The sequence below is a fragment of the Asparagus officinalis genome, chromosome 3, assembly GCF_001876935.1.
Source record: "Asparagus officinalis chromosome 3, Aspof.V1, whole genome shotgun sequence".
Taxonomy (NCBI): Eukaryota; Viridiplantae; Streptophyta; class Magnoliopsida; order Asparagales; family Asparagaceae; genus Asparagus; species Asparagus officinalis.
In genome coordinates this window covers 93,703,506-93,712,990 of record NC_033796.1, presented here as the reverse complement: position 1 = coordinate 93,712,990, position 9,485 = coordinate 93,703,506, and positions in this window count along the sequence as shown.

Genomic DNA, 9,485 nt, shown 5'->3' with positions numbered 1-9,485 from the left:
CTAAGTAGGGATAAAGTCAACACCTAACACGTGTTGCCGGGTAGCCTATTCCCGTAACAATGGCGAAGCCTATGTATTCAACATCATAGCACAAAGTCTCAGAGAATTCACTCTCTTAGCACAACGTCACATGCGGAACGGATTTAGACAATCCGCATGCTAGCCCGACTCAAACGGTAGTCGGTAAAGGCTAATCAAACCCGTTGAAGGCTGGGGGTTAGCCAAAAACCCCAAAGTCAACGCCTAACACGCGTCGCCGGGTAGTCTATTCCCGTGAGAAAGACGAAGTCTACGTATTCAATATCGTAGCACTAAAAGGGTTAACTCTTTTAGCTTAACGTCACATGCGGAACGGACTTGAACAATCCGCATGCTAGCCCGACTCAAACGGTAGTCGGTAAAGGCTCATCAAACCCGTTAATGGCTGAGGGTTTGCCAAAAATCCTATAAATACGAGAGTCACTGACGCATCAGCTTCATTAGTTGGTCTCGTGACTTGAGCATCCAGCGACATTCAAAACCCTAAGGTTAACGCCGGACAACGCGTAACCCTAGGTCAACGCCAGTCAACGCGTTGCAATCAAACAGTCAACGTACGACGTCCAAAACCCTAAGGTCAACGCCGGACAACGCGTAACCCTAGGTCAACGCCAGTCAATGCGTTGCGATCAAAAAATCAACGTACGACGTTCAAAACCCTAGGTCAACGCCGGACAACGCGTAACCCTAGGTCAACGCCAGTCAACGCGTTGCAATCAGAGTCAACGTTCAATACGTCCAAAACCCTAAGGTCAACGCAACAATACGACGCCGGACAACGCGTTGCAGATAAAGACTCGACGCCAGCAATCGATGGTCAGTTCTACGAGCTGAAGATCAAAAATCAGGAATCGACTTCAAGTTTAAAATTCCGACAACGGTCAGACAATAAATGCAGCACCGGAACTCTTACAGACATTCGACAAAGCACAGAATAGCCTGGAGAATTGAAGGAATCAAGAACAGAAGCCATTCCAAGGTCCCGTTACACTGGTTGAAGGTTGGGACAATCATATCCAAAGTATTCCAGACTCTTCTATAAAAGAACGAGGCTAAAATACTTTGGAGGGGGTATCTGTAGGCATATAAAATTGCTTATAGGTCCCTTAGCACAGCTCGGCACAAACCGATGAACCAACGAGGCGACGAGATCGACGAATCGCACGCAAGCAATGGAATACATCCATTCGCGTTCGGAATCAAGCCAAGTGTTGAGGGAGTCAACGAGTCATCCAACCATATAACGGATTCGAACTCAGACACCAAAGCCGATTTACTGCCTAATCGGGATCCAGACTTCCAAATCAAGATCCCGAACAAATCAAAGTTCACAACAGAACCGGAACCGGCCCAGTGCCGGCCACCCAGAGGTGGCCGACACTGTTCAGTGCGCGGGCATAGTAAAGGGTGCCTATAAATAGGCCACTTGGTTTATTTGTTCAAGGGTTGGAAATTTTGGAGGCGAAGCTCTGCCGGATTCAAGACTCGAAACTTAAAAAAGATTGGAGCTTTGGGACTTCGGGGACTCACTCTTCCAGATCTGGTGCTCAGCGATCGTCAACGCCAAAAAAGGCAGGTGTTCGAGAGGACCGGATCTCAGATCTACGCAGACGTACTCCGGATCTAAGCTTGGTCTTAGATTCCGAGACTTGGACGATTGTTTCCTTGGTGAATCAATCCTTCCCGGCTATTGTTTCCTTTGTGGAATAATACCCGTCGTACTGCTTAGATCTGATCGGATCTAGATCTCGCGGTGGTCCACGGATAAACCCCGGCGCAGGCAAAGAACCCACAAAAGCGAGCGATCGCAAAACAGGAGCTCGCGATTCGTTCGACACAAAAGGAGAAAGTTGTAATTTTCTTTATTTCTTGTGTTATTTGATTTTCGTTGTAACCGGATCTAAAAAAAGACCGGATCTTTGTAATCGATAAACTATTACAAGAATTTGCAAGGGAATCAATGATGAAGAAAACAACGATTTTCACCGCGAACAGCAATATGCGTCGTTTGAGTAAATCGTCTCTACCACAAATGGCCCTTCCTATTTGGGTTGGAATTTCTCCTTCTTCTTGGAATTGAGGATCATCGGTCGTCGAACGGCAAGGACCAAGTTTTCTTTTTTAAAGCTCCATTGTTGGACTTTCTTATCAAAAGCCCTGGAAATTCTAGCTTGGTAGAACTGAATCTACTACTGAGCTTCTAGACGCTTTTCATCTAACGCCTCGAGTTCTTCAAGACATTTTTTATGTTGTTCATCAATTGTCATTCCCGTTACAAGAGCAATATGCAGGGATGAAATTTGAATTTCTAACGACGGCTTCACACCCGTACACCAGAGAATACGGGGTTGCACCAGTAGGCGTATGGACTTTGGTGCAATAGGCCTCCAGAGAGCTTCGCCAAGTTTGTCATCCCAGTCTCGCTTGTTAGTTCTCATAAGCTTTGATAAAATCTTTATGATGGATTTGTTGAAGGCCTCAGCCAATCCATTTGTAGTGAGATTATATATCGTTGATGAAACGTCTTCAATACTGAACTTCCCGCAGAATATGATCAATGTATTACTAACAAACTGAAGGCCGTTGTCATGCACAATTCGCCTCGGTACACCATATCAATAAATAATATGGTGTTTGATGAATGTGATGACGTTGCTTGTCTTTACTTCTCTGAGCAGAATAGCTTCGGTCCACTTGAAAAAATAATTAGTAATCGCCAAGATGAAATAGTCACCTTTAACCGATGGTGGGAAGATAGGACCAACAATGTCCATTCCCTATGTCTCAAATACTGATGCGGCATAAACATGTACCAAAAAGGTTGCAAGTGCACAACCGTGTCAAGTTATAGTATTTAAGATATCGATCCCACGAGGAAGGTGTTTTGTAGGAGAAAATATAAAATCGGTTCTTATGTTGTGTGCGTGACAAATAGTGATGAGTAAATGTGATTGTGGAGAGATAATGAGAGTGAAAGTGATAGTGTGTGAAACGGCGCAAAATTTAAGTGAGAGTGGATGTGACAAAGAATGAGTGTGATCAATAAGGCGAGAAGGAAAAAATGAATAAAATCAAGAAACAAATAAAAAATCAAGAATGAAGAACAAAATTCTAAAATAAAAAAAATGCAAGAAATTAAAGATGGTGGATTCAATTATAGATATGGGTAATCTATAATTGAACCCACTTCTTAGAAAAGGGTGATTCCCTAGAGGGTTCTAGCCTAAAGGCGAATCAAACAAAATAAAAATAAACAAAAAGAAAAACTAAACCCAAGAGGGTTCTAGCCTCAAGGTGAATAGTATAAGAAATTAAAATCTAACTAAAAAATAAATTGCAAAATCTAAACTACAAAATAAAATTGCAAGAATTAAATGCAAGAAAATAAATCTATTCTATAAGCATGAAATAAATCTAAGGTAAGAGGGTTCTAGCCTCTTGGCTATTTAACAAGAAAATAAAATCTAAACTACAAGCATTGAAATAAATCTACACTAATAAGCAATAAAAGAGAAAAAAAAAGAAATACAAACCTTCAAATAATTCTCCATCTTCATCTTCATCTTCATCATCCAACAAAGAGAAGTAGAGAAAATTTTAAAGTGGTGAAAAAATTATTATTATTAAATGCAACAAAAGTTACAATTTTGGAAGGCCTTCTCAATTAAGAGTAGCCCTCCTCTCCAAAAGGAGTTACAAAAATTTTCACACCTCTAACCCCTCACTCTCTACCCCTATTTATAGTAAACATCAGTGAATGAGAGCCATTGGATCAAACTTGAGCCCCAAGACAAGCACAATCAGCCATTGACGCGCGCTACAGTAATCTGGCGATGCAGGTATCGATGCAGGCATCGATGCAGGCATCGATGCCCACATCGATGCCAACATCGATACTCATTATTTCCAAATTCTGATTTCATGGATAGCTTCGTCTCGTCGAGATAGGCGATTTTCAAATATTATATGTTAAATTCCGCCTTCCGGATTAGGAGATATCGTCATTTCTTTGCGGCCAACCATTTTGAATATGATTTCTTTTCATATTGGATTTTTGATTTTCTCCGGCTTCTACAGGCTACTCGGCTTGATTCTGGACTTTTGGATAATTTGGAAATTGATTTTTCAATGTGCTTCTTTGCTTCATTTCTTCATTTAATCAATGTGTTTTTGTTGAGAGATGAGAGTTTGAGATTTATTCTTCATTAACCTGCAATTAAAAGATAAAAATAATTATTAGTGGTATAAAATAATTATTAGTGGTTCAGTCTGGTTTGGCCTGGTCCAGCCTAGTTTGGCCTGGTTCAGCCTCTTTTGAACTGATTTGGACTGGTCTGGTTTGGTTCAACCTGGTCCGGTCTGGTTCAAGGCTGGTTCACATTATAAAAGGGGTTCTTTTTCCTCCTCTTTTCCTCCTCTAGGGTCGGCCCCCTTTTCCTCCTATTTCTTTGATTTCTCTTCCCTCTGGCATTCTCTTTCCCTCAAATATCATAATACCCTACGATCCATCCTTCCTTTGGATCTTAGGCTGAAAAATCCCTCCAAAATCTTCATATAAAAATTTTTCTCAGACCCCTCGAGCACGTGGTTCGAGCCTCTTTCAAGAGCTAATTTTTTTTTTCGGATCATCGAGCTTTTCTTCAGGTAAATCCTCCATAATTTTGGGATATTTCATGTTTAATTCTATTTATGAACTTGTTGGATTTCATGTGAGGGTTAGGATTATGATTTGGCGCCTCGAGCTCGTCTTTCAGGGGGGTAGAATTGCGATAAAAGGGGAATTTTTTTTCCTGGATCTAACCCCTAATTTATTTTGTAGATTATCATGTCGCGTGTCCCGAGAGATCGCTCCCCTGCTGCACCGGCTGATGGCGTGCTTCCCTCGTATGCCGGTGAGCTATTTTTTGCATATTTGGAAATTTACAAATTAGTCCTCTTTTTCCTGGAAATTTGCAAATTAGTCCCATTTTTTTTATATCCCTACGTTGTTCTCCTTGGTGAAGCAATCGGGAAGAGTCTTGATTCTCCTTGGCGAGGATCGACGCTTTAAAGATGGGTTTTGCTTGGCAAATTCAAATCTTCCGATATATTGGGGCTATTTCATGTTATTTTAGGTCGGTGTATGTTACCACGTTATTTACGTGATGATGCATACCGTACTTCCAGTGTAAGACACTCAAAATCGTCTCTCTAATTACCCCGTGGATGATCTTATTTCGCTCTTTTATGAGACAGACTTAATTCATGGATAATTTTCTGACTCTATCTTTGTTTTGTTGCAGTCGAGTTCCCCACGGACAGTCTCTCTCCTCATGCGACTATCGGTCGTAGTGGGGATGTTTTATCTTCGGTTTCCACCAGGATGGTGGGTCCCGAAATCATCCTAATATCCGACGATGAAGGGGAAGAGGATCCCATTGCTGCAATTATGTCTGACCAAGAATCTGTCCTCCCGGTCTCCGAATCCATGTAGGGCATCCTCCAAAAAGTAGAGAAGGTTATGCAACAAACGGCCACCGCCATTAGTTCTGGACGGGGAAGATTTTATGATTTGCTCCCTTTCATAGCAGATAGTCTTAAAGACATTCAGCGTGTAAGTGGCATCCAGCTAGCTAGATGATGTGAGTAAAGGTTGACTTGCTTAGAGGAACTCATGTATCGTTTGGAAGAGCTAGTACACTTCGACTCACATGACAAGGTCACGCCGCTCATGATCGATGCTCAGATTCAGAGGATGCACGAGCATAAGGCCCGAGCGAGACGCATATCAGAGCAAGAAATCATCGTTGCGAACTTGTACGAATGGCAACGTCATCTGCGGACTAAGATAGATGCTTATAACAGCATTGCTGATAGGACAGGGATTAGGACCGTCCAAGGGGAGAGGACTCTAAAAGACTTTGAGCTCGAGAGCACCAGAGTTCAAAATGTTTATAGAGGAGAGCTGAAGGTTCTTCACGCGTTGCGCCGAGAAGACGTAACTGCCGACGCTGCCGCCGTTCTTGCTTATGCCAAGCTTCAGAAGGAAGAAGAGGAGAAGGTTCTGTAGGCATATAAAATTGCTTATAGGTCCCGTAGCTCACCTCGGCACAAACCGACAAACCAACGAGGCAACGAGATTGACTAATCGCACGCAAGCAACAGAATACGTCCATTCGCGTGCGGGATCAAGCTAAGTGTTCGAAGAGTCAACGAGTCATCCAACCGAGAGCGGACTCGGACGAATCACGATAGAATCAAGATCAGTTTCGGACTCAGACTCAGAAGTGGATTTACTGCCTAATCAGGATCCGGATTTACTACCAAATCAGGTCAACGAATCAAGTCTGGATAAATCAACCACAGAACCGAATCACGAATAGAACCAAAGGCGGAAAACAGCAAACCCACACACCCGGAGGGGCTCGGCTCAAACCGAGCCACCCCAGGGTGGCTCGCCAACGAGCCACCGCTAAGGTAGCCGTAGACTGCGACGCCACGCCTGAGGTGGCTCGGCCAGGCCGAGCCACCTATAGGTGGCTCGGTGGCCGCCGAGCCACTTGTGGCCGGCCACCCTGTGCCCAAGGCACAGTGAGGGTAGCCTATAAATAGGCCACCCCCTTGTTCATTTGAGAAGGTTGGATTTTGGAGGAGGCGAAGCCCTGCAGGATTGGAGACTCAGATCTAAAAAAGATCTCAACTTTGGGACATCAAGGACTTGCTCATCCAGATCTGGTGCTCGGCGATCATCAACGTCAAATAAGGCAGGTGTTCGAGAGGATCGGATCTCAGATCTACGTTGCTACACTCCGGATCTAAGCTTGGTCTTAGATCCCGAGACTTGGACGATTGTTTCCTTGGTGAAACAATCCTCCCCGGCTATTATTTCCTTGGTGAAATAATACCCGTTGTACTGCGTAGATCCGACCGGATCTAGATCGCGCGGTGGTCCACGGCAAACAACCCCGGCGCAGGCAAAGAACCCACAAAGCGAGCGACCGCAAAACAGGAGCTCACAATTCGTTCGACAAACAAGGAAACAAAGTTGTAATTTTCATTTCTTTTCAATTTGATTTTCGTTGTAACCGGATCTTATAAAAAGACCGGATCTTTGTAATCGATAGACTATTACAAGAGTGTACAATGGAATCATTAATGAAGAAAGCGACAATTTTTCCCGCGAACAATCTGGCGACCACAGTGGGAGCCACCGATCTTGCTACCGAGATCGGAGCGTCGCAGCCGCGGATCTCGATCCCGGTCGAGGAGGAGGTCGAGTATGAGTTCGACCAACAAAAGATCTCGCAGGAGTACCTTTCATCCTTGTCCGGATCTACCTCCCTCAGCAGTCTAAGAAAGTCCAAGTTCTCTTCCAGGCAGAAAGTGCGTTTGGACGAAGAAGTCTGAAAGTACCAACGACGACCTCAATCCCGATGACGCGCAAAAGTGGTCGAGAGTGAGCGCTCAGCCAACCTCAACGCAGATCAAGCTGGTTCAACCATTCTCCGTTCACCAAAGAAGCGGTGGAGTCTCTCAAGAAGAGCCCGCCAAAGGCACGCCAAGCTTGGCCAAACAATCACCAAAGCCATGGAGTCCACCGACGGATCCCGTACAACGGATTGAAGAACCGGGAGAGCAAACAGCCTACAACGGCCGATGAATGGCGACCCTCGCAAGCCGACAGTAACGAATGGTGTCCGTGTCAAACCGGAACCGATCGACCGCTGGAGGAGCGCATTTCATAAGCGCGCGCACTATAGCGCAGGTCACCGGGCTCAACTGAAGAAGCCGCTAAAAGCTGCAGAGAGTGTAGCTAAGATCCGGCCCAACTCGCAAAGTTTGGAGGCCGAAGTCTGAAGCGGCAGCGTCAGACCAAAAAGCAGAACTGCAGCCTCCAACCAAAATTCACCTCCGCGAACAAGCTAAGTTCGTCGAGAATTCCGCAAGCTACTCTGGAGATCATGCAGAATCCTCCGCAAGGAGAAAGCCGTCTTTCGGAGCGCCCTCGGATCCAAGAATTCACGAAGAGGCAAAAGCTCCAGTTCACGGCGTTTGCCCGATGAAAGAACCCAGAACGACCAACACGCTGGGGTCGCGTCATCTCCAGATAAGCGAAGGAACCAAGCAGCTGCGCTCACCAACTTGCGCCATACGAAGTCCAAGGGAGCAGCTGAAGACGCTGCGCCACAAAGGCACATTCGAGGCGTGTAACCTTTTAGAAAGCCCAAAGAAGGCAATCCAAGCCTCAGATGGAACTATCATCTGATAGTGATAGTTATCCTGAGAAGTACGTGCACCGCATTACGATAGGTTACCCGACTGCTCAAAATGACGAGTTGTAACTATCGTGCTGGGGTACAATAGAACCATGAATGAGAGTCACCAGAGAACACGAAAACTCAATGCCCCATGTTCCAACTCATTTCGGGCGGTATTGTCTGAATGCAACTGCCATAAGGCTAGTCCCCGAAAGAGTTGCCAGTTTTGAGAGACTAGTTGCGAGACACCAAAACCAGGTGTAGGCATTTTCCGGCAAAGAAGACGGTGGTGGAGATGAAGATTCGAGGGTCACCGTAATATGACGAGCAAAGAGACCTGTCATCACGGGATAATCTCGAGTCGATTCTGAAAGAATCCGCGTCTAACCCAGTCTCAATCTGGAGCAATTCGACGAGACTCATGGTAGGGTTCAGTACAAGCAGTTACCTTCCAGAAGGGTGAAGAGTCGGAACCTGCTCCGCGCGGGATCAAGATAATACAGTGTCCCAGTGAGGGGGAATCCCGCCGAGTCACTGATGATAAAGCGCGGAACAAGTGGCCAAGTATGCTTGAAATGCCATACAAACCAACAGGAAAGCTTCTAGTATCGAGATGCAGATGGCATGCAAGCTGATGAGAAGATGAAGAGAACATTTCAGCGCACCTGACGAACCAGCAAGGTGAACCAGCGCGCGTAACCGAGGTTGTCAGGAAGAAGGAGCACACGGATTTTAGGGATGAAGCTCATTAATGCCAATAACCTCCCGCAATGCCAGGGGTTGGTAACGAGGGCCAACGAAGATACAAGTGAAGACTGGAAGATCAAAGTCTGCGAGAGCGAAATCAACACATTGGATCTCCGTCAAGAAGACGAAGTAAAACAGGCATTCCCTGTCCATACCCAAGAGAGTGGATCAACCCCTACTCCGTGGAAGTTCAATCTAATCAACTTCCAGCCGTTTGATGGGAAGGGTTCCCCAAACTCACATTTGATTTATTCAAACGACGCCTTGGGTATTATTTCCGCAATGGAGCCTCTGATGGTGCGGTTCATTCGTCGGCTCTCTCGCGGGAGCCCGCCTTCGATTGGTATCGCCGCCTCAAGCCAGAAGCGTAATAGCTTGGGCGACATGGAGACAAATTCCTGAACTTTCTGACGACGAACCGAGATATCTCGTCATTTGCTCATTGGAGAAAGCAGAGACGGG